Source organism: Vicugna pacos, chromosome X, assembly GCF_048564905.1.
Source record: "Vicugna pacos chromosome X, VicPac4, whole genome shotgun sequence".
Taxonomy (NCBI): domain Eukaryota; kingdom Metazoa; phylum Chordata; class Mammalia; order Artiodactyla; family Camelidae; genus Vicugna; species Vicugna pacos.
Window position 1 is genome coordinate 77807056 of NC_133023.1, and position 26751 is coordinate 77833806.

The window sequence follows — 26751 nt, forward strand, 5'->3', positions numbered from 1 at the left end:
AGCTTCAAAGAACAGGCTGACTGACTCTTGTTCAGGGCTAATGCTGCTTGTAGCTTTAAGTTGAAGCCAATACTGATTTACCATTCTGAAAATCCTAGTGTCTTTAAGAATTATGCTAAATCTACTCTATGCATACTCCATAAATGGAGCAACAAAGACTAAATGACAGCACATCTGTTTACAACATGGCTTACTGAATGTTTTATGCCCACTGTTGAGACATATTGCTCAGGAAAAAAAATCCCTTTCAAAGTACTACTGCTCATTGATAATGCACCCGGTCACCCAAGAGCTCTGATAGAAATGTATAGCAAGATTAATGTTTTCATTATATAGAATAGCTAAACAGGATTATACTGTATAGCACAGGGAAATATACACAAGATCTTGTGGTAGCTCATAGTGAAAAAGAATGTGAAAATGAATATATGTATGTCCATGTATAACTGAAAAATTGTGCTCTACACTGGAAATTGACACAACATTGTAAACTGACTATAACTCAGTAAAAAAATGTTAAAAAATGTTTTCATGCCTGCTAACATTACATCCATTCTGCAGCCCATAGATCAAGGAGTAATTTCAACATTCAAGTGTTGTTATTTAAGAAATACATTTTATAAGGCTTTAACTGTCATAGGTAGTGATTCCTCTGATGGATCTGGGCAAAGAAATTAAAAACCTTCTGGGAAGGATTTACCATTCTAGATGCCATTAAGAACATTCTTGATTCATTGGAAGAGGTTAAAATGTCAACACTAACAGGAGTTTGAAAGAAGTTGATTCCAACTTTCATGGGTGACTTTGAGAGGTTCAGGACTTCAGTGGAGGAAGTAACTGCAAGAGAACTAGAATTAGAGGTGGAGCCTGAAGATGTGACTGAATTCCTGCAATCTCATGATAAAACTAATGGATGAGGAATTGCTTCTTATGGATGAGCAAAGAAAGTTGTTTCTTGAGACAGAATCTCTTCCTGGGGAAGATGCTATGAAGATTGTTGAAATGACAATCAAGGATTTAGAATATTACACAAACTTACTTGATAAAATAGTGGCAGGTTTTGACAAGATAGACCTCAATTTTGAATGAACTTCTACTGTGGGTAAAATGTTATCAAACAACATCACATGCTATGAAGGAATCATTTGTGAAAGGAAGAGTTGGTCGATGCAACAAATGTCATTGTTATCTTATTTTAAGAAATTGTCACAGCCAGCCCAACCTTCAGCAACCACCACACTAATCAGTCAGCAGCCATAAAAATTGACACAAGAACCAGCAAAAAGATTATGGTTCACTGAAGTTTCAGAAAATTGTTAGCAATTTTTAGCAATAAAGTATTTTTAATCAAGGTTTGTACATTTTTTTATGGGAAAGCTCAAACACAGTCCCCCACTACCACAAATTATGCAGTTGTTTCTCACACTTGGGGAAATCGCAGGGGTCAGCACATCCAGAGTGCAATGGATGAGCCTTGCCCTGGGAAAACCACCTTCATGATCATGCTATCTCCCCTGCCAGGTAAGTATGGGGTTTGTACATTTTTAAGACATAATGCTATTACACACTTAATAGACTATGGCATAGTGTAAACATAACTTTTATTTGCACTGAGAAACCAAAAAATTCATGTGACTCACGTTATTATAATATTTGCTATATTGCACTGGTCTGCAACGAAACTTACAATATTTCCAAGGTATACCTGTACCCATAATTAAGGCAAAGCTGAGTGAATCAGGAGGAAAAGTAACAGTTTCAGGTTCAGAAGACATGGGTTCCAGTCTGGAATTAGCCAAGGAGTAGGAGCATGACATGGGGCAGCGTGTGACCTTAAGGTCCCAAGCCTCAAGTTCACCATTCAGGAAGTGAGGATTCTCTTCCCCATAGGGTCCTTGTCAGGACTTATTGAAATCACAAGGCAGGGAAGTACACACAAATGCTTTAGTCCCAGCCAGGCCTGAAATTTGAGGCTCAGTTTCCTCATCTGTAAAGAATGAATCACAATGTGGAGCGGAGTTATAGCAAAAGGATTAAATGTTATATGATTAAAAGACAACCCAGTGTCATATTATGCACATGATTAATGAGAATATTAAAATGATGATATCTTATCAGGGATTAGTGGAACATTTTGCTTCCTTCGGTATTTTACTTTTTTTTTTTTTTTACTGTTTTCCAAATGAAATATATCTAAGAGTATCCACAAAGCAAATTATTTAGAAATGTCCAAACCTGCAATTCTACCTCTGGAAGGTTCATTTGGTCTTTGCCATGCAGAACTATGTCTGCTAAAAATCAGAGTGTTACTGTACTACTCTCCTAGGTTCTTTTAGAGGAGGGAGCATCAATCTGCAGCCTCTACAGCTTCTCTGAAGTACACACTCCATCTGCTGTCTGTGGAAAAACTCTGCAGTTTCATTGCTGAACTGACTCGTGTCCCCAGTGCCCTGCTCAAAGGTGGAAGAGAGAATTTTAGATGAATATTCAGATAAGATATTTGAAAACTTCAGTGTCTTCAGTCCATTGTGCGATGCTACAGCCTATGAAAAATTTTGAGCTCACAGTCTTTGGCCCCCTTTCCCATGAAAAGTGTATCTGGAGATGGTAAAGGTGGTGGAGTCACTAGATGCCCAGTGGTAGTCAAACCAGTAGCGTATGCCTGAGATTTCTCACATGAAGTGAAGTTTCAGCTGAGATCTGAGGCTAAGTCAGCAGAAGAGGAGAGGGTGGACACTAGCCAGATGTAACAGGAAGGAAATACCCTGTACCTGGGTCATCCTTTTAGAGAATCCAGAGTGGAAATCCCTTACCCAGCAGTTTGTCCTGCTGGGAAAAGCTTTGTGAAAGTTATTGGGACAATTGTAGAATGGACCTGAACCCCTTCTGCCCTTGTTACTCTCACCTCAGGCCTATAATATCCTCCAGCCCTCTAAAAGGAGTCTAATATTATTACTATGATTTCTGTCTGTGAAACCATAGACAAGAAGAAAATCCCTAGCTAAAGCAATTTGGGCTTGATTTTATTTTACATGTTCTTTCATCGCTCATAGTGCAAAGAAACTTTTAATAGATTTTTCTTTCCTTTTCCCAACTAACATTTCTCATAGGAGGAAATTCAGAAATTGGAGGTCTGGGACATCTGGTGAGCAAAGCTCGAATGGGAGCCTGGATGTTGCTCAGCAGGAAGTGTTTGAAGGAGGAAGTGAGCAAGATGCCCATCAGATGGAAATTTCTGAAAATTTTTGTGGCAAATGAAGCATTAAGGGTGAGATAGAGCCCAAGTACATTCAATCTAGTGGCAAGAACTTTTCCTTAGTGCCCTGCTTCTATTATGACAGTAAAATTGTATGTGTGTGATTAAGAGACAAGAGTAATGTGAAAAAAATATAGATTTAGATATATAGAGTTAAGCCACATACACAGATACCATTTTTGTAATGAAATTCCCAACTAGGTATATACTATAATGTAAAAATTGACATAATTTATTTTTCTGATTTCAAATTAATATATTTCTTTCTAAAATGAAAGAAGTGCAAGAATGTGCATATGTTATAGAAAATATTTTTCTGTGTAATTTTTTGTTACATAGCAAGATGTGCATCCTTGATAATGAGTTTATATTCCCCAGTTATATTTTTCTGTGCACAGTACTATGTAAGTAGGTTTATATGAACATATGTATTCTTCCAGATTTTGCTCACAGTATGTATATACTATATTCCATTTGTTATATATGTATATTTATGTATATATGCAAGTATAAATATATGTACACTCATACATACATGCATGTATAATTGTTTTTGTATTTGTTTAATCTTTATATGTTTGTGATTCATAGTTCTTATTTAAATGATTTCAACAGACTTAAAACAATGCTCTTTACTAATCAGATTTATTTGTATAATATTAAACATTTGCTTATAAAATATGTTCCAAATGTTTTCCCAATAATTCACATTCCTTTACATGTGACATTTATGTTTGAGATAGACAAAGGTTTTTTTCTAACTTCCCTTCAATTTCTCTTATTATGTTTGTAATAGAGTTAAAAGCTTTTCTTGGGTCACATATCTAGTTTTGGTTCCCCCAGTGTCAATGCCATGCTAACAGGGTACTCAAACAACCCTCTCCCCAATGTCTTGGTCTTAACGTTTATGGTGGAGATGAAATCCACTGTCTTAAGCCTGGAGGCCTAGATATAAGGCCGTAGGGATTGAACTGTCCTGGGGGCGGTTAATGTGGGTCTCAGTTGAAGCAGAGGAAATTAACCTCCATGGAGGGACAGAAATGATCACTTACAGAATTAATTTAGGCCAGAGGCACTTTATATGGTATTTCTTGTAAGCAAACACATATTCAAATATTTTCCACATTACTCACAAATGTAGAATTTGGTCTAAAGCCCTTTTCTATTGTGCCCTGAAGCCATCAAGGCTTTGAATCTTGAATTCCAGGTGGACTAGTATTTGATGCAATCTTATATATTACTCATTTTTTGTCATAACTGTATTATTTTTAAATTAAAAATCCATGAAAACTAAAGCAATTTCTGTACTGTGCAAAGAAAAAAATTAAAAGGTTGAAAATCTGGGGGACAATATTTCAAACAATGTTGCAGATTTTGTGCTCATGTACAAGAACAAGAGATATTTTTGTTAATCAGTAGAGAAAGGGGCAAAAGATAACCACAAATAGTTCACCTAAAAAGCAAAATGCTTCTTCAATAAAGATCTGAAAGATGCCAAACCATAAACTGAAGAAGTCATAATAAGTAAAAAAAAAATCAGTCTACAGAAAATTACTTATATAATTGGAAATTTTAAAAAGAATATATCTAGAACTGCATACCTACAAAAATTCCTTAAGGTATTATACACATTACCTAAAGAGAAACACATCTGGAAAATGTGCACCTGTCCTTTTACATTGGATTTCTTGGATACATGTGAGTCACGGTGAGGTGATCATATAACTGCAAGGTGCAGAATAATTTCACTTTGTAAGTGTACATTTTAATGTTTAATATTTTGTGATTAGGATAATTTGTTGAGAAGTACACTTGAAAATGTCTAATACCCCACTGACAAAAAAGTTCACGTATATTTACCGTGTTATCAAAATGTTCACATGATATTCTTTATAAAAAGTCAAAAATGTCAACTTTTGACTTGACAGTATATCTATGTATTTATGTGCATTTCTGTCTTACATTTCCCTTACCTCTGATGTTCACGCCCTCATTTGCAGATATTTCTTCACCTCTTTCAGACATCGGACTTCCTCTCTCTGAGCATAAAGATCTAGGAAGGGAAGGTGAGCAAAGAGTGGAAGATTCCAGAAAGTAGTGGAAAATTCCAGAACGTTCTGGCTCATGAACTGGAGCTCAGTTTCCTCCCTCCTCCTTTCCTTGGAAAGCCCTCTAATCTAAGACTTTCAGAGCTACAGTTCTGCCTCTAACCACTAGGGGATATCTGCCAACATTGACCACATTTTATTGTTTAAAAGAAAGGCTATGATTTGTAGTTTCTACTGTCACCACAGTGAACCACCAAACTCTGTTCGCTATTTCCTTTATATTGGAATGAATTGGAGTTAATTCCAGCCATTTGAATCTTTTCAGAACATTTGGTTATTTTGCACAAACTTAAGAAAATCCCCCATATTGCATGAAGAATTTAGTAAAGCTATGCTTGGAGAATTCACCCTCATTCCATGAAGCTCAATTCCAGTCTCTGTTCCTCTAGGTAGCATCTGAATGACCCTAAACAAGCTCTAACACCTCATTAATTCTCATCAGCCTTGAAAACTGGTGATTCTTTTTTTTAAACACTTTTTGAGCTATAGTCACTTTACAATGTTGTGTCAAATTCCAGTGTAGAGCACAATTTTTCAGTTATACATGAACATACATATATTCATTGTAACATTTTGTTTTCGCTGTGAGCTCCCACGAAAACTGGTGATTCTGATAGCCAAACCCCTCATGAGAAATACATGAAAGAATAGATGTAATGTAGCAAATTCAGAGTCTATCCTACAGCTGGCACTCAAAGTTCTCTGGGTTTGTGGAATGAAGGAACACGATGTAATGTAGCTGATGCAGAGTTGGTATAAAGAGATCCCTCTGTTTGTAGTCACAAGTTCCAAGATCTCCTAAGCCTCCTGGCTCTAATTTGCCTTCTCTGCAAGCGTAGTTCATTTGGAAAGAGTTCTGTGAGTGTTGGGCTGATAGCAAACTCAGGGGGTACTAATTACAGGAAGGTAAGTCTCCCCTGGTCCCCAGGGGCTCTCTTTTCTATTCCCTTGGGAAAGGGAATTCTTCTAAGGACTGTATCTTGCTTGTGTGGTTCTGACAAGGTGGTTAGGGGCCTGCTCTCACCATCCTCGGAAGCCCTCCTTGATATTCTCGAAACCTCCAGCTCCAGACCCCAAGGATTCTCTTCACAAGCAACCTGTGAGGACAGTGGTGACAGGTCACTGCCTTCAGGCCACGCCATGGGTGAGTTGGTCAGCATGATGTCTTGTCCTGATCCCCACAGGGCACGAGGGGTTCTGGGTTCCCTCCCCGACCCAAACCCGCAAGACACCCACCTACCCACCTCCCTTTAGAGAAGGGGTGGAGAGGGCCCAGACTGACTACTTTTCACTCCCTTGAGGAAATGGGCCAAGTGGGCTCTGACACATTTATGCTGGTTCTGCAAACCCACCCCCCAACCCTGCCCATTCCTGCCATGGAAGTGGTCACGGGTGAGGTGAATTTTTGTCCCTGGTTAAGAACAGGCCTGAGTTATGTGATCTTCTCTGGCCTAGTGTGTGGAGAGTGGGGAGGGTCACCTAGGTGAGGGGTGGAGTTGGTGTAAACTAACAGTTTTGGGATTTGTACTAGAGGTGGGGGAGGAGCAGGAAACCCACCGTTACATTGACTCTTACAGTAACTAGTCAGGATAAATTGTATTAGTCCACAGAGGCTTCCTAAGGCTTGGTTTATTGCCCGGCATACAATCTATTCTCGAATGTTTGATGAATAGTTGTTATTGTGCATTGTTCTATGTCAAATACACTTGTTAATTTATTTAAGTCACATTTAAAAATATCCCTCTGAGTTTCTGTCTGCCATTTTATGTGTCACTCAGTGAGCTGTCTTAAAATTTCCCACTGTGACTGTGGATTTGTCCATTCTCGATTTATTTCTGTCAGTTTTTGCTTTGCCTATTTTGGCTCTGTTTTAAGATATGCATAAAAATTTACAATTTTGTATTAATATCTTCCTATTGCATTGATCTTTTATCATAAGGAAACCTCTCTTTCTCATAATTTTTTTTCTTTTAAGTGTACCTTTTCTTTCACTAATATGGTTATAGCAGCTTTCTGTAGGTTAGTGTGGAAAAGATAGACATTTTGTGATTTTTTTAATTTTCAAATTTTCTAGATGATTTAATTTTGCATGTGTCTCTTATTTTAAGCAGCATTTGATGGAAGGTTTCTTGTCCATCTGATAATATCTTTCTATTTGGAATACTTAGTCTGAAACTTTCAAAGTAAAAATAGGTGTAATTTGATTTACATATACTATATTACTGTATGTTAATTTTTACCTCTCCTAATTCCTTTTCCTTTCCTTTCTTTTGAAATGATTAGTATTTTGTAACTATTAAATTCTTACTTCATGTGGATAGATATTTAAACATTCTTTGCAATTCTGGTAGTGTTTACCCTTCAGATTTCAATGTACCTTTGTTTTTTCTCCATCTACTGTAAATTAGTTATTTAAAACTACTCAAACTTTTAAGGGACCTTGAAACACTTTGATTCCATATACTCTCTCCAAATTTATTGTCATGCATTTTAATTCTATACATATATATTTAAACTCCCAGAAGAAATTGCTTTCACTGTGTTATATAGTCAATACACATTTAAATTTGCCTATGTATTCATAAATATCATTAGTCTTTCTTTCCTGTATCTGTGTGCCTACACCTGGGATCCTGTTTCTTCTGCTCAAAGAAGAACCTGTAATAATTTTTCAGTTTGAGTCCTCTGGTCACAAATATTCCTAGTGTTTGTTACATGATGATGAAATGAATGTCTTCTCTTTAGGAATGTTTTTCCTTGAAGCATATTTCTTCTCCTACTGATATCGTTATGCTGACTTGCTATCTTGTTACTTTCAGAAATTTCTCAAAAGGTCTCTTCTAATACTTCTTCTCTACTGTTCCCTGTCCTTTCTGGGACTCACATTAACCACGTGTTAAGTATGTTCACTACATCTCCTTTGATTCTCTTTCCCTCACCTTTGGTATTCTCCAGTTATGTCTCTTCAGGCTTCATTCTGGATCTTTTTGTCAGACTTACCTTTCATTTCTCTAATTCTTCCGTTAGGCAGGTGAATCACCTCTGACCCTTGAGCCGTCACAGCACAGACTTCAGAGTAGATTCTACTGCCCCCTCCAAGCAGAGGAGAGATTTGAGAGTTAAAAATGAACAACCACTTGTCCCAGGTCACCCAGGTCTGAACAGGGCAGAGCAGGGACTAACATCACAGATTAAACTCTAGATCCAAACCCTTTCTTCTGTGCTTGTTCTCTTCTTGACCATGAATGCTCCCCACCTCTCATCTCCCGAGAAGTGGAACTTCTATTTAATTATAAAAATCAGTGATATTTCTTCATTAAGCATGATATTCCCGAAGGACTCTTATATTGGGACCATCGATATGTTGTTCTCAATTTCAGAGCCCACTGACCAAGGGAACCCTTTACAAAGAAGAGTAAGATGCTGGGATACACACCGAAGGAGATGCAACGAGTGGCTTGAACCAGTCACTTCCCAGCAGCGGCAGGATAAAGATTCAGTAACAAGTGATGCTCACATGAGCACTCAAGGAAGATAGTAAGTGACCAGTCAGAATGGCTGATGTGGACCAACCAAGGAAAAATAAAACCCTGTAGTTAAATATGTCATTCTTCTCTCCAACCTGGAAGAGTGAGGAATGACAGGATCAGGTTCATGATCAAGTAAACTTTATTGTAGCTCTGGTATCATTGGGGAAAATGTTTACAAGACTTTCTGAGCATATATGGACCCCTTTCTTGTCTCCACTTCCCCACAGTGCTCCCTATGCCATTCCACCCTCTCATCAGAGAGGCAATTTTCAGGAAGGAGACCAAGCTCATGTTAACATGGAGACAGAGCAGAAGCCTCCAGAGAGAAGAATGGAGAGAAGCAGGCGGGCTGAGACCATGGGAAGCTGGTTCAAGATCACAGTGAGTGTCCTGACTAAATGGACCTAATACGTAGAAGAAGGTGAACAGAGGGAGTTGTGTTGGAATCGGGTAGAGATGGTATGAACTTTTCTGGGGCAGAGGAGTTGGTTATGTGTCTTGTTATTATTAGAAGTTAACATCCTAGACCATCTAAGAGAAGATTCAGAGAAGCAATATGAAGGGAACAGACTGACTGCAGGGAGCATGGGAGAGGTTGTCTAAAAGCAAAGGAGGAAACTACTGTCAAGATGGAGCAACTTCATACCACAAAGCTCAGTTTGGCTCAGGCTGAGTGTGGGAGGAGGCTGCGTCTCTGGGGTCCTTGTCAGAGGGGCAGGCCAGGTCTGCCTTAGGTAGGGTCTCTTGGAACTTTACAAAAAGAAGTACGTGTTAAGCATATTAAGTTGATTATTTCAAGAAAAGTGTTTGAGGGGAAGAAACGATATTTAGAAAATCCACATGTGGTACAATAACAAATATCGACCTAGCGTAAAAAATTATTTAAAGCTTGAAAAAAAAAAGTCTGAAAGGAAGACCTGGTTGGGTCTTATCTTAAACTTATATTCTATTGTATCAATTTCCTCTCCCATTTTTCTCTTTGCCCCCCAGATTCCATTTGGCATAAAATATGAGGAGAAGTGGCTGCTGAATTTGATTCAGAAGTACTGCAGTGTCCCCTTCACTCCAGTTGAAGTAAGAGAGGACGTCGAGGCCAATGAGAGGAAACGGGGTAGATGGATGGTCCAGATGAGAAATGACTCTGGTCTCATATTGTCTTTCTCTTGTCACTCCCCGTAGTTTCATTATAAGCAAATGCAGGCCCAGTTCTTTGTTGAGAATGCCAACGTTGCCTTTGCTCTGAAGAATGTCAGTGGCAAGATTTGCACTGAGAACAATGAAAGGGTATGTGTCAAGGGCACCTGGGAGCAAGAGGGCAGGGCAGGGGCATGGTCTTGCTTGATCCCAAGGCTCAGATTTCTGGTGCTTACCCAGCCCCTCTTATGCTCCCTGCAGATATCTGTCTTTGTTGACCCCTGTGATGCACCGTATTCTATGCAGAAGGAGCTGCAGTCAGAAAAGGTGGAGCAGATAAAGGTAATGCAGACTCAACACAAGTTCTGCCCCACAGCCAGATCCACCTATTGCTCCCCGATCAACACCTCAGACTCAGAGCCACTGAACCCCGTCTTTAACTCTGCAGCTGACCATGAACAAACTGTTTGATGCCTCCCAGGCATTTCTTAACAGCCAGAGACTCTGCTTTGGATCTGGTATGGCTATAGCAGTAATCCCAGGGCAGGTGAGGGCAGAGGGGTCTGCCTGAGAAAGACCTTCGGGATCGTAACTCTGGGAGGGGTTGGTGCAGGCAGGACCCTCTCAGCTTTCTGTTTCCCTCCTGTTGGCTTCCTGGAGGCTTGATGACCTGTAATGTTGAAATGCCACGGAATCCGAGATATCGCATGCCTGCCCCTCTGCAGATCCGTGGAGAGAACATGCCCAAGGTGAGGACTTAGGCCCAATGTTGGGACTGATGGTGAGGGTGGGACAGATTAGGCAGAAGAGGCAGATTGGCCTCAAACATCCCCTGTTGGGGTCCTCACTCTCTTTCTCCATCATAGATTTTGTCCTTGGATTTGAGCAACAAGAGACTCTGCCAGCTGGGTGGCCTGTCTGATGCTACACAGAATGCTTCTGACATCAAGAATTTGAACGTCTCCAGTAGTGAGGTGAGGTGTGGTACCCAGATCCCTCTTTGAAGAGGAGATGGGAGGGCTCATGGGAAGGTGACAGAGGAAGCGAAGTGAATTTGTTGGAAAAGGAAGGGACGACTGGGGGTGCAGTACCATCCTGGCTCTCTTTCTCTGGTTCGTGTGGTTTCTCTACATAATTACAGGCAAAGTCTTCAGGGGAGTTGGGCAAGGGCCAGAGGCTGGAACAAGATGGAATGTGTGCAGATAAAAACCCTCTGTGCACCACCCTTCCTGATAAGTCAACCAACATAAGGTCAGATGTACCCTCTGTCACCTGAACTATTCCTGACAGTGCCTGTTTGCAAAAAGCAGCAGTCTTGGTCCTCTCAGAGGGCCACAGGCCCTATGCTATCCTCTCTGTGTCACATAGGTGACAAAGGTTCATATGGCATCCAGGAGGCCCCCAGCCCAACATATGCATAGTTTCCATTTCCACCACAGGTCCCTGGGACGAGCCAGTTCCCCTTCTTCTCTCTTCTTCCCTGATCCACCTCCAAACCATTGGAGAGGTTCTTTCCCTTCCCTTCACTTTGCTTTCTCTCTCTCCCTTGTCTCTATGCCCCTATGTCTCTGTCTTCTCTTCTTCATCCTTCACTCATTTTCTGTCTTAATCCCCCTCCACTTTCTTACCTGCCTCACTCATGTCCTTTCTCCAGCATCCGGGGCTGTCCCTGGGGGGGGTGTCCTAGTCTTGGCAGAATGCTGGACCCCCAGTGAGGTAGCAGAGCCCCTGACTCCAAACCCATTCCCTTTAGTCTCCGAAACCTTCAGTGGGGACCTGCAGAAAGTAAGACGGGGAAAGAAGCCTTATTCATGGTTGCTTCTTGTGGCACCAGGAGAACAGAGTCAGGACAGTCTAGGTGGGAGGTACCCAGGAGGGAAGGAGTGGAAGGAGAGGGATGGAGGGAGGCAGGCAGGTAGGGAACACTCTTCTGGTGCATCCATCAGTCCATGTGGAAGGTGCCCAGGGCCGGGGAGTGTAGGTGGACACACTGGACTGTGTCTGGTGTAAGTGTACTTGCTCCCACGAGAAGAGACCGCTTTGTAGTTTCACTGACTTTTCATCTTGGCAGCTCCATCCTGGAATTGTTCCCCAAGTTATTACGCTTGGTAAGTGTATTCCTCAATCACTGACTCCTCTAACTGACACTGACACCGCCCACAAACTACTCTGAACCCTTTAGGTCTTGCCTGAGTTCGATTTTTGAATGTGGCCCTTAAACGTTCTGGGGGCAGAGGGAGGGTACAGCCTCTGTGGGAAGCTCACAACAGCTCTGGGTCTTCTTCGACCACGTCTGCCACAGCCTTCAGGGACCTCGTGGTGATGACCCGAAGTGTAGTCCTGCCCTCAGATTTTCCAGGGCCCTTCCACAGTTGACCTCTGACCCTCACCCTCCTGGGCCCGTCCTTTTCCTTGACCATCCAGAAGTGCCTCTTGGTCTGCACCACTGACTTCCTCTTCCCTCCCGCAGGATGACCAGGAGACACCCCCACCAGCTAAGTTAGGTGTGGACACCCGTAAGAGCTTACCAGCCTGCAAGGTGAGCACGGAGAATCAAGCAGGGCTTTGGGAGGTGCGTGAGGAGAGGGTATCAGCCCTGGTGCTGAGGACTGTTTTGATTCCAGGAAAGCAGTGAAGGATCTGATCAGCTGAAGAGTCTGATCCTGCAATTCCTGCAGCAGTGAGTACTGCTGGCAACCTGAGGAAGGGGAGGGCTGGGACAGCTGAGGCCACCCAAGCTCAGCTCTGCTCACGGGAGTTTCCAAGTCTCATTTGAGGTCCGGACCACAGAGACAGACTGTGCTCATGGCTCCCCGACAGGTATTACTTGATCCACGACTCTGGAGACCGACAGGATCTCCTGGGTGCTTATCATGACGAGGCCTGCTTCTCCCTGACCATTCCCTTCAACCCCGAGGACCCAGCCCCGTGAGTATCACAGCTCACAGTGTGATCCTGGGCCGTGTGGCTCCCCAGCAGACGCAGGGCAGCTCCTGCAAACCCCCACACTGGGCCGCCCACCTCCCCCTGCTTCTCTTTTTCTCCCAGGAGCAGCTTGTGGGAGTACGTCAAGGACAGTAGGAATATGAAGAAGCTCAAGGACCCCTGTGAGTGTGTGATGAGGAGGCGGGGCGGGAAAGTGGGCGGGAAGGGGTCAGTCCTAGGGCCCAGGGCGTGGCAGCCCCTGACCTTCCCTCGCTTCTCCTCCCCCCACAGACCTGCGGGTCCAGCTGCTGAAACACACAAAACGTGACATTGTGCACTCCCTCTGCCTGTTGCCCAAAACTCAGCATGACCTCAGCTCCTTCGTGGTGGACATGTGGCTCCACACGGTGAGCATCTGCTTCCATCTTGGGCAGGACCAGTTGCTGCAGGTGGGTAGGAGGTTTAGGTGGTGACTGAGCGCCTGGGCTCTTCCTTTTCAGGACACAATGCTCTGCTTCTCTGTCAACGGGGTGTTCAAGGAAGGTGAGTGTGTGTAGACCCCCCGTCCCCAGATGCCCCACTGCTCCGTCCCCCTGGCCGGGCTCCCTCTCAGCACCCTCCCAGCCACCCCGATCCCTCCCCTTCTCTTCCCGGCCCCTCTGTGTTCTCCAGCCCTCGCTCTTCCCACAAAGGACCCAGGTCTGACCTGCGTTCATGCCTGTCTGCCCCGCACACCCTGGGCGTTAGGGACACAGGCTGTGGAGTTTGATGGCTCTCATCCCAGAGCCTTCCTATGAGATCCGGGGACCATTACTTAACCTCTCAGTTTCCTCATTTGCAGAATGAGGTATTAGCATCCATGTCTTGGGCAGCAGTGACAAATGCATCAATGAACTGGTGAAGTGGTTGTCACGGGCCCGCGCACAGTAGAGGTCCTGCCACCGGCAGCAGGTTGCTCCTATAGCTGCCCTCCACATTCCCGACACCCTGGCGCCCAGTGAGCACCTGTCCCCTCAGCATGAGTTTCCAGTCAGACTCTGTCTGCAGACCCCTGTGTGAGCGTGTGAAGCAGGTGGGGCTCTCGGGGGTACTGAAGTTTGTTGTTTGTCGTTGAAGTGGAAGGAAGGTCTCAGGGTTCTGTTCGTGCCTTCACCCGGACCTTCATCGCTATCCCTGCCAGCCATTCCAGGTGAGTGCTGTGTGGTGGGTGGGAACCCCCGTCCCAGCCTGGGCTCAGGGGTGTGGGAATGTGATGGTGCCCACCTTAGGTTTTCTCAATACTGTGGAAAGCCAGCAGGTAGATCCAAGGAGCAGTCTAGCCTAGTGGTTAAGAAGGGCATGGGCTCTGGAACTGGAATGTGGCTTCTCTCCCTGGTCCCAACACTCATTGGCTGTGTGGCCTTGGTCAAGTCACGTGGCCTCTGTGCGACTCGGTGTCTTCCTATGACAGTAGATTTCAGATTGTCCACTCCTTGGGCTGTTGTAAAGGGTAAACGTGAAACTGTCCCTGAGTTGCAGGTAAACGTCCTAATGTCATGAAGACGGTGGATAATCTCCCCAAAGGTGGGCTTGTGGGAGGGGCATAGGTACCAGCCAAGGAACCTGGGGGACACACACAGGAGGAGGGTGGAAGGAATCTGGTTGCTGAGTGGCAGTGGGAGCAGGATTGTTGTTGGGGGTGTGGGGTGGTCCATCTGTCCAGCTGTTGAGGGCCCATTTTTCCTCCAGTCTGTGCATCGTGAACGACGAGCTGTTTGTGAGGGATGCCTCCCCCAGTGAGCCTCAGAATCTTCATTCTCTATCCCAATTCCTGCTACCTCTGCCAGCTTCACACTCATCTTCTCCCCAGAGCAGCGGGAAATGGTGTGCACGTTCTCCACCTACTGTGGGATGAACCTCCAGTGGTCTCAGAAGTGAGTGCTGGGTTTGCATGGGGATAGGAGGGAGCTGGGAAGAGCAAAGGAATGATTAATGGGAAGTTGAATACAATTCATTTTCCTCGTTTATTTCAGTCATTTTACTCTGATCATTTCGATCTCTGTACATATTAAGCCACCTAGTTGTTTTGAGCTGGCAGGTGTTACTTTTATGAATTTCATGGACCCTGACCCTTTATTAACAGACAGCTGGGTGTTCCTGATACACTGTGTATGAGGTTCATTCCACTCTATATATCACAGTAAACGTGGAGGGGGGAATCATCATCAATCACCCAAAGATAACCCTTGAATGTTTTCATCTTTATTATATTCTGGAACTTTGCTTATGCAGGTGTTTACATATTTATGCATGTATTTATATTTGTATATTTATCTACAGAAAACTAGCTCTCATAATGAGAGAGAGACAGTGAGAGACAGAGAGAGAGAGAGAGGGAGAGAGAGAAAGAAAGAGAGAGAGAAGGAAACAGACAGAGGCAAAGAGAAAGAGGCTTGTGGCTGAATGGGGAAGAGGGGTCCAATTAGGGACTTTTAACTCTTCAGTGCCTTTAAAGTTGAGCAAGTGTACAAGCTAATGTGAAGGGGCCATCTCATCTCATTTTTAACTCCCTGAATTTGCCTATACATTCCTTTCTCTTTTTACCTTCTTATTTCTACTAGAGAGTTAATGAGACACCTCTAATGGAATTACATACATTTAAAATCAAATATATATTTGGTTATTAGTGATTAAGAAAATGGACAATTAAGTGTCCAAAAATGCTAGTAATTCTTGGATTTTTGCCTCTCACGGAGGCAGCAGATGGCTGAAGTCCTGCTGTGACATGGCTGGATGATGCATGATCTGAGGACCCGTGCACTGGTGACTGTGGGTCGGATCCAGAATTTCCCTATAAATATATTAACATACCAAACAGTCCAGGAGCAGCAGTTAGGCAAACACCACGCTTTGCTGCCCTGGTGCCATCTCTCACTGAGCTCACCAGGTGAGTCAAAGGCAAGCCTGTCTTCCCAGCATGGGGAACTGGATTAGGATCTGCTCAGAGGCACATTGTTGGGCAGCTCTTATGAGCTTCTGAGCCTCCCAAGAACCTAGAGATCCTTCTGACTCCAAAACTTTGAACTCAAGGCATATCAGAGAGATATTTGTTTCCTTCATAAAGATATCTGTCCTCTCATTAGGAGAAACAGTGAGGAGTGACTTTTCACATTGCCTGTCTTAGTCCTGAGGCTCAGGCAGCTTCTATTTCTGTGTCCCAACATTTAGAAGGCAATGAAATCCCACCACATGCCATATACTTTGGCCAGGCTTTCTCAGTCACCCCTCAGGACTCTCTGTGATGAAGGTTTTGTGAGTCCCATGTCACAGATGCCCAAGTCAATCTGACAGAGCCTCAGTCACCTCTCTGGATGAGTGGCAGGATGGGATGAGGTTCTATCCCTCGCCCTCTCTGGAGGACACAGAGCAGCCTTCCTTTTAGAAGATGGGCTTCCAGGGCTGGAAAAGTGGTCATTTGCTCTCCTCTGATATCGAGGCCTCTCAGGTACGCACTCAGAAAGCCCCTCTTGATGATTAAGATCATAGTGCACGTACATGGGCACGTCCATTCATTCCCTTGGAAAAGCATTCACTGTGTTCAGTTTCATGGGGAGATGAAATAGAATCACAACGGAGCTGACAACGTGTGTGTGTGTGTGTGTGAGACAGACTTTGTATAGGAAATTTATAAAGTCATTACTTATAGAAGTACAATATGTCAGGTAAAAATGTGGAGATGACATACCTCGGAGAGGCAGGCATTTTTTCCTTTACCTCAGAGTCCCCCTTCTCCTGTGTGCAGGAGAACTTTTGGGGATTGGGGAAGATACAGTGTCATTGTAGGAGGAAAGCCCTTCAGGGTCATGTCTGGAAGGTTCCACAGAGGGACCTTTTCCGATACCCAGAGCAAAGATCAGGGAGGTGAGCCTAAATGAAGGGGCAACTCTGGCTGCCTTCAGCGAAAAGGAAGCTGATAAGGGCATAGTCGTTCAGCCCTGGACTTCCTGAGCCGTCCCAGGTCCTTGCTGTCTGCAGCCGAGTGCTCTTGGTAAGAACCTTCCCTGGATCATGACAGGATCAGCACAGGGCCTGGCACCCAGAGAGAGCCCAGTGCTTGTCTGCTTACTTCACCTCTATTCTCTTCCTGTATTTCTTCACCCTCAGGTGGGTTCATCCCTAACTTTGTGCTAATCACCACTCCTACCATTCACATTTTGACTGAGTGGTAGGATTAATAATAATAATACTAATAAAGCCAAAACCCCCACAATAACAGTAATAAAAGATACCAACAATTATAGCACACACATGGATAAGTTACTTGCTCAAGATCGGTCAACCAGCAAGTAATAGTTCTAGCATCAAATCCTGGTCTTCTGACCCAAAAGGCCCTGCTCCTAACCTCTGCTTCTATATTGACTGTACTTCTGTGTTAAGACAGACAGAGGCCAGCACAAGGGAAGGGACTCAGCCCAGGTCCTTTGCTCAGTTGATGGGTCTGGAACTGGATACAGGTTTGATGACTCCCATGTTCTGTCTAGCTGACCTGTTCCTATTCTTTGCTCTTCTGTACTAATTCTTCTCCCTGGGTCTCAATAAAAAATTACTTCTGGTCAAACTAGAATGAAAAAAAGGAGACAGGAAAGCATGTGGTAAAAAGAAATGACGAGATGGAATCAAAGTTCACTTCCTGCTGCTGCATTTCCAGATGCCGTTTCAAATTTTCTATTTTATAGACCAAAAGAGGCAAGGTGGGCTGGGAGTAATATATCCCAAAGTCCTAGATATTCCGCATGCCAGATATTCTTTGAGGTTTTTTCCTTTTCTTCTTACAACAAATCTAGAAGTAGGTACCCTTAGTCTCATTTACAGAGGCCAATCTCAGACTCACAGAGTAAGTAAATTTTCCAGGGTCAAATGTCTACCCTTTGCCCTCTACACAGGCCAATCAGCAGCTCCCATTTGGATGACACACTTCTAGGGTTTAAAGACTGATAGTGGAAAACTTGCCTGATGTGGAATGTGGGCTGTGTCATGCTCCCCACTGGGCATGAAGATGATGTTGGGGATGAAACCCTGCCCCATGGGCCAAGAGGCCTGGGTGTGGGGGCCACACAGATGGACTGACTCCTGAGATGCTGAACTAGAACCAGGAAGCAGCTCAAGCTGTTGCCCTTTGGAAAGAGAACCTGAATGGTGGGATATTGACATGTACACAACTACTATATGAAAAGGCTTTTACGTTTTATCTCCTTTAATCCTAAACTTTATTCAAGACCAGTATGTATTTATCAATGACCAGAAACAGATTTTTTTGCATTTTTTAAATTGAAGTATAGTTGATTTACAATACTGTGTTAATTTCAGGTGTACAGAAAAGTGATTCAGATATATATATATATATATATATAACTGAGTCCCTTCCCCTGTGCTGGCCTCTGTCCTAACACAGAAGTACAGTCATATAGAAGCAGAGGTTAGGGAGAGGGCCTTTTGGGTCAGAATGTGTATATATATATATATATATATATATATATATATATATATATATATACACATACATATATACATATACATATATACATATATATATATATATATATATATATACACATTTGTATTATTTTCCGCTATAGGTTATTACAAGATATTGAATATAATTCCCTGTGCTATATAGTAAATCCTTGTTGTTTATCTATTTTATGTGAAACAGATCAAGACAATTTATTTGACAGTTTTCTGTGTGTGTGTGTTTGTGTATGTTTCTTTGTCTCAAACTTTTTCACATCAGTTATTCATAAGCTAACTCACACCAGTCATTCCTAAACGAACTCATGCAGCTTTCTACTGAGTTCACTTAGGGGCTGGATTTCCAGTCCCAGGACTTGAAGATTCTGCACGAATTCAGAAGGATTACTGCCAGTGTGTGAAGTCTAGACATCTTGGCCCATAGCTGGAATCCATTCAGCTACCTTGCTCCCCACCAACACCACAGCCCTTTCTATCCTCCACGCTTTGCCAAGGCCCCAGTTCACTTTCACACCTGCAGTTCTGACAATGGTCACCAGGTGGCAACGCTCTCCATTTTCTACAGATTTTTCTTTCTGCCCGCACCGCTACCCACCCCCCCCGCCCCAAAAAGACATCATTTTTATGAACAGAAGCAAAAAGTTTCCTCAAAGGTCTTAACTTTCCTTGAAAAATTCAGATGTGTATAAAAAGACTAAAAGGACATCTGTGTGGTTTCCATCCAGCTTCTCCTTAACTTATTCATGTGTCTTGTGTATGTACTGTGTGCCAGGCACTGTCAGTCCAATTCCTTATCTGCATCCCAACCTCCCCTCTCTTCACCTCCAGACCTGCATAACTGGAAGTGCCCACAGGAAGCAAGATGGATGTTAGTGCCCACTCCATGGGGTATGAACTCAGACTCTATTCCAAGCAAGGTCAGTCCAAGCCTGACGCTGGATCATGGCATCCAGCATCAAAACAGGAGATGATGCAGCTGAGTGGGAGAGGTTGTAGCTTGGGAAACTGTGGCACCTTTAACTCACACCCCCACCCTCTTACACAGGACTAACAGCCTATTACCTTCTCCTGACAGACCTCACTCACAGAGAGCAAAGGACCAGGCAAACAGTGTTGGTTTCAGTCTTGCTTCTTCTCATGGGCTTGAGCTAGAGGTTTTGCTTTCTCTTTGGTCCTTTGCTCTATCGGAGTGGTGCATTTCGGATTTGGTTCTGTATCTGTTTTATCTCTAAGAGGGTGGTTCTATCCATTCAGTCACCTGACAGGTCCATTTGAGGTGACATGGGGTTTTTGCTTCCTGTAAGAACTTCTCTACTTGTTAGGGGAGCCTGGGTCAATAACCAGAGGAGGCAGAAAAGAGGTATTGAGCTATCAAGACAAACACAAGACCAAGACTCTGGTCCAAACATCTGATTCTCTTCACTTAGTGAAATGGTTTTCAGATTTCTTACATGCTACTCACCTCTTCTCTGGTTTCCTTTTACACCTGACACTCTAATATAATTCCTTTCTCTCCTGTCCACAAATGTGCACCCACGGTAAATTCCTCTATTAATTAGTAGTAGAGAAATTTTTCTAAATATGACTTCAAATCCAGAAACAATCTGATTTCATTAAAAACTGCATGGCAAAAAAAACCCATAAGCAAGGTAAAATTAAAAATTACAAATTGGGAAGCATACAACTTATGTCACAGACAAAGGTTATATACCTTGTAGTAGAAAGGTTATGAAAAAGGAAAAACAAATTAGAACATTCTGAAGGAGAAAGGACACTAGATACAAAGATACATTTTACTGAAAAATGTTCCTTAAACATATAAAAAACCCTGCTAAACCTAACATTTGATAAGAGATGCAAAGAAAAAAAACCTGAGATGCCTCTTACCATTTACATAATCTGTGAGGAAACAGACAGTCACCTTGCTGGTGGTAATGTAACATGGTACAACTCCTAGCCAGGGGATTTGATATTGTTTTATAAAATAACCGGGATACTTACTGTTGGAACCAACAATATCTCTTCCAAGAATCTATCCCAAAGAGACAATGTGGAGACAAAAAGTCATAAACAGAAAGCCATTCCTGCCAGAACAATTCATATAGCAGAAGACAAGAGACAAAGACACATCCACCAATAGGGGGCTTGTTGAATAAGCTATGGTCCATCTGCATCTGAGAGGAAAATGTAGCTATGAAAAGCAATGAAGACTCCCTCTCTGTACTGCTATGGTGTCATCTCCAGGGTATATTGTTCAGTGAAAAAAGGCAGGTGCAGAAAAGTGTGTAGCGCTACTGCTGTCCGATATGGTAGCCACTGGCCTCAAGTATCTATATTAAATGACATGAAATTTAAAAATCAGTTACTCAGTCACAGTTGCCGCATTTTAGGTGCTAGATGTTCAGTTCCTGAAAAAGCATTCAGGCAGCTAATGACTCCTGTGATGGACAGTACAGATACAGAACATTTCCATCTCCACAGAAATTTCTGTTGGAAAGCATTGGTGTAGAATATGACAACTTTTACCTATGAAAAGGAGAGCAAACTAAAATACATGTTATATTTTTAAAAAGTGGTTAAAACAAGATGATAAAAATGCTTACCTATAAAGGAATAGAGGAGAAGCCCAGGATGCAAGCCAATGATGTACATTCTCTTAAAAATATAGATTTATTGGCTCCATGCACTGAGAAGGTCAAGAAACAATGAGCAACCCAATAGTAACTGGCAACTACAGTCCCTAGATTGAATTCTCTAAACACATTTCCCACTAAGAGTAACCAGGCTTCCTTGGAGAAATGCCTGATTTCTGGTCTTGTTAAGGATTGTACCAGTTGAGTCTGGACTGAACTTTCATACCAGAAAGTATGTTAAAAAGACTCATAACCTGAGGGGCTCCCAGTGGCCAAAGATAGAACAATTTGAACAACAAAAACTTTAGTGACTACAGTGCACTAAAACATGTCAACAATAGAAACATCTGTGAGCTGATGATGACACAAAAAAAGCCAACAAAATCAACTCATTGTCCACCTTTGAGAATCCTAGGGAACAATTCATTTTAGAAAGTGGAAATATTGCAAAAAAATTGTATATTCACCCTACCTTTCCTGTGCATGTTATACCTATGCATAACCTAAGAGTTGATGAGGTGAAGATTCTTTTATAAAATAATTTCAGCTAATACATGCAGAAGAAATTGAAGAATTAGTATATCATACTTTTGCAATCTTCAATGAAATGTCGCTCTAGGCAGTGATCAATAGAGGCTGCAAAACATGATGGGAGAAGTAGATGGGAAATTTTATGATGGCTGCGTTATAATATTTCTGAGTTTGCCTTTCTTCAGTTATAAAATGGGGCCAGTTTTATCCATATTAGACAATTACTGGCAGGAACAAAGTATTTCAAGTCAATCCAGCATATGATACATGTAGTACTCAATAGATATGAGTCATCTTCTTATTCTATACCTGACCTTTCTTTAAAAGAGATTCTCAAATAGCATGGTTATAAGACAATAATGTGGAAATATTAAATGGAAGGGAAGTGTATAAGTTTTCATTATATATTCACTTCAGTGTCATTTCTTTGTGCTGGAGTCATTTCTCAGATAATTTATGGAAAAAGGAAAACAATGACTGGACCACTTCCATTGGGTATGCAAAAGAAAACTATTAGTCTGTTTCCCATTATTTCATATACTTTCCTATCCCACTTTTTATCTTCTGTGTTAATTTCTTAAGACTAACGTGTGTGTAATGTAACCCAGCAAGAATAGGCTTTGCAAAAGACCACTGCAATAAATCTCTGGTGGCCAGGCACATCACAGGTACTTAGGAGAGTCATTTCCCCTGTGCTGGACAGTTTTTGGATAAAACCTCTCAGATGTACAAGCTAATGAGATCCCATCCGGGAAAGCACTTTTGAGACCTTAGGTGGGATGGAGGGACAAATTATTTCTAAGTAATTACTTTCCAATCTGCACTACAGATATTTTCATACTCTGTGTTGAATGAATTCAGTAGGCATAAGTCCTTGCATTACTTTGCACTTGAACAGCCATTTGTGGATGGTCTTAAGGTGGTTGGAACTTAAACATGATATATTAGGACAGGGCCTCTGACCCAGAAAACCACGGGGACTTAACCTTTTGTGAATGAATGCATTTTTCTATCTCATGTATTTTCCACAACATTTCTTGGGGGGGTAGAGGATACATCTCCACATCATTTTGTAGCTAGAGAAACAATAAGGTACAGAGGTTAAGTCACCTGGCTGGGGTTCATCCTCCTCTTAAGTGGAAAAGCAGAGACTGACACCCTATATGTCCAAGTGCAAACTGCATGATGCTCAGCTGCACATCACACTGTAATCAAGTAAGTCTTGCTTTTCCGCTGACCTACGGTGTCACTACTGAAATCTGTATCTTCGCTTCTGATACCAAGCTGTTAGTCCTGCCTGTATTTCTGCAAGTCAGTGAACATCGTCGTCAATTTCCTATTCTGTTAAAAAAAAAGAGAGGGAGAGAACATGTTTAGGTCATTTGTTTTTGAAAGTCAATTCCCAGACAACATAAGGAATATGCTCTGTCTAATAGAGGGACAGGTGTTATGCTGTTGATGACAAATTGAAGGAGCAGTCTCCAAATGCATGGAGATCAAAGGCGCCTGGATTCTTTGATGCATACTGATAAATCAACCTGTAAAAATGTTCTACTAATGGAAATCCTCTCCAGCAAAATCAGGCTTTGTAGGATTCCCCATATGCACACGCACACTGGGAATTCTCAATAGTTTTATTGTTACGCTTGAAAAACATGAAATTAGAAATTATTTTATTGTTATCATACTTAGTTGGATAATAAGGTTATTTTAAAATATTCTTAGTATGCAAAAATGTCCTGCTAATCATTGTCATTAGTTATTAATGCAAAAAGGTCTAGTGACATTTGCATCCTAACAGTGTGTGATGACCACATGAGCCGGCACGTTCTCCAAGGGCTGCTACCTACATGTGGTCTCCAGGTGTTTTGTGTGTGTATATGTGTGTGTGTGTGTGTGTGTGTGTGTGGACTTGGGGGGCTCCTAATGACATTGTATATACCTGAAGGATTACCAGTATCTCTCTGATACATATGGTGAGGAGTAGGATCTGCTCGTTCTTGAGTCTTTCCAAATGGCACAAGAGCTGGACCACACACTTCCAAGCAGACCGTGAGATGGAAGACAAGCCTGTCTGTGAACTCACCTGCTCAGATCAGGGGTGGATCCCTCCAGGATGTAAGGTGTGTTGGTCTGCCTAAATCCACTTCTAACCACTGATGTTGGGAGCTCCCATCTTGCAGCCATCAGCTGCAGAGTTCTGAGAAGCTGCATCCTCTCACCCACTCAACACCATGAGTTTCAGTCATCTGCATGAGGAGCTCTACACTTGGAGATAAAAATCCTCAAATTCCCAGCTCATGTGTGACACATCTTGTATCCATCCAGTCATATATTCATACATCTAACAGGCATTAAGAAGAAAGTCTACACTATCCCTTTGGTAAGTTTCAGGCTTCTCCAGAATGGAAACAAGGAAGAAAAGTATGGGAAGGCTCGTGTGGTAAGTTCAGATGTTAAATCTAAGAAGCGATGGCTCCTTCCCATTAAGATTTCAACCTGCTCAAGTCTCTTATAATTGATGATTTTAGAATATCATTTAATGCCATGGACTTCGGTCCACATCTCTTGTTACTGTCCTCTTTATATATGTATATATATATTTTTTCTTGCGCTTTACAACCAAATACTTGCAATGAATTCTTGGAACTCAATTCACATCCCCTGACCTTCCCTCCAACTCAGTCTTCATCCCTTCTCTAATGAGGAAGTCCCCCGACTCCTCCACTAAAATTTAGCTTGCCAAAGTCAACAGCTACCTTTTTGGCACATTGTACACCATGAGGGTTGAAATGCAGGTCAAATGGAGACAAAGTTTTCCCTTCCCAAGACAAAATTAATTTGCTTGTCCCCAGACAAGGATTACCTTGCCAACTGATGCTATCAGTTACCTGAAATCTAGAACTGTAAAATACTTACCATGGCAATCAAGTCAGATAATGGGGAAGTGTGTGCTACAGACAGTGGGCTTTCAAATGAAATATAAAATTTCTCAATGTATCTTACACTTTTGCATCATTGAAAGGGATTTTACAAATAGGTCTACAGCAGGATAACAATTTTTAGGGTCGCTTCACTAGACTCTGTCTTACCTGTTTCTCTTTTTTTTTCCCTCAAGGTCTTTCCAAGTATGGAGTTGAATCACCTGGAGTTGTAATGTTGTCTTACCCCTTGAGGTGTCTTATGATCCAGTGATTCCAGTCCTAGTTACATACTCGAGAAATAAAAAAATTTGTCTACGCAAAAATTTGTACAAAATGTTCATAACACCATTATTCATAACAGCCAAAAAGTGGAAACAAGACAAATGTCTATCAATTGATAAATGCATAAATAAAATTTGGCATATCCGTACAACAAAATATTATTCCGCTATGAAATGAATGAAGCACTGATACATGTACAGCATATGTGATCTTTGAAACCATTATACTAAGTGAATAGAGTCAAACATAAAAGACCAAATATATGATTCAATTTATAGGAAATGTTCAAGATAGGCAAATCCATAGACACAGAAAGGAAGTCATTGTTTGCCTGGAGCTAAGCATGGGTGCAAGGATTTACTGCTTTCAAGCATTATGGAAATTTTGGGAACCATGGAAATGTCTAAAAATCAATTATGGTGATGGTAGCATGCACTTACTAAGAATCATCATACTGTACTCTTAAAATGTATGAATTTAAAATGTATGAATGTAAATTTTACCCATAGAAAGATGTTGAAAATATGATGTTGACCTGGTCTTCCATTGACCACAGTTAACAAGCAAACTACATTCAGGATGTAGTTAAGGATGGTGATAGGAGTTGGTTATAAGGATTGCCGTCCTGCTAAATCACTACCTTCATTTCTGGGCCTGGATTTAGGAAGGGAGAACAAATGAGAAGCAACACCTTGAAGGGGTTGAAGGACACAAAGGAAATGTGGTTGTCAGCACTCACACACACACCATAGATAATTCATACATCTACCAGATTCTGTTATGAATTCTAGGACTCCCACAAGACACTTTGCTGGGCTCAAAGAGGACACATTCAGCTCACCAGTGCAAACAGCCATGCGAACTGTATCCTGAACTGTGCCCTTCAGTACATAAATGCCAGCCACACAGCATTGACAATGGGGAATATAAGAAACGCCGAATTCCAAATAATAGGGGGTTTTGAGAATTGATTCTGTCATATCCATAGGATGGAATTCTAGCCTGGCAGCAAAAATGAGAATGAAAGCAATGAGGAGAGAGGATTTATTGTCTATCAGATTAGCAACAATTCACATTATTTCTAAAGTGTGTAGAAACAAGAATTTTTCATACAGCACTGTTGGAAACATAAAATAGTAATAGTTTCCCCAATGTTGTGTTCATATAAAATATAATTTTCATGGTTTTGAAAGAACACGTTCAGGAACTTACAAAAAAATGCCTACTAAGGAATCTGCATATATGTGAACAAGAATGGTAAGTACATTATTATTTGTAATGGAAAACATGGTAAAGGAACTATATTCACCTCACTAGCACTGGAAAAGTGAATTCTGGAACATCCATGTGATGCATTGATACAATGATGGTCGATATAAACAAATAAATGAAATCATCAATTTAAAATGCTATATTAACGCATTTACATGGAAATATGGTCACAATAAGTGGCAAAGCAGGTTGCAGTGGTCATAAATGACACGGATCCATTTTTGCTTTTAAAGGTGTATATTTATCTAGAGGTCTTAAAATAAAAATGATCTTTTTGTGGAAACAAATATAAAAATAGTCCTTTTGTTGAACTCACATAGAGCTTTCTGTTCAACATAGAAAGAGGCTGGACTTTCTGTCTGGATACCTCAGTATCCCTGTAACGCCGGCAGTGTTCCCTTTCCACGCAGACTTCCGGAAAGCTCTGGGTTTTAGCCACAGCCCCTCCCGACCTTCAGGCTGTGATGTTCAAGCTGCAGTTCAGACTACTGTCACGAGGTGGCACCAACGTGCCGCCATCGTCAAATTTCTCTAAGAAGGCCGTTATTAAGAACTAAAAAATACCATCACTTTTCACAAAATCCAGCCTGTGAACCTATGTACAGAATGGTTCTAATTCTGTATGAAAAACGTATTAGGTGTCAAAGA

At 42.0% G+C, this 26751-nt stretch overlaps 1 non-coding gene and 1 pseudogene across 1 annotated transcript; one reads left to right on the plus strand and one right to left on the minus strand.

Annotated features, from left to right (window-relative positions):
- Positions 1-1367: 1367 nt before the first annotated feature.
- LOC140692070 (U1 spliceosomal RNA) lies at positions 1368-1529 on the minus strand. Its single transcript, XR_012067651.1, has one exon. It is a non-coding gene; the product is annotated as a U1 spliceosomal RNA (small nuclear RNA).
- A 4615-nt stretch (positions 1530-6144) lies between these two features.
- Positions 6145-24975, plus strand: LOC140691923 (nuclear RNA export factor 3-like; annotated as a pseudogene).
- Positions 24976-26751: the final 1776 nt, after the last annotated feature.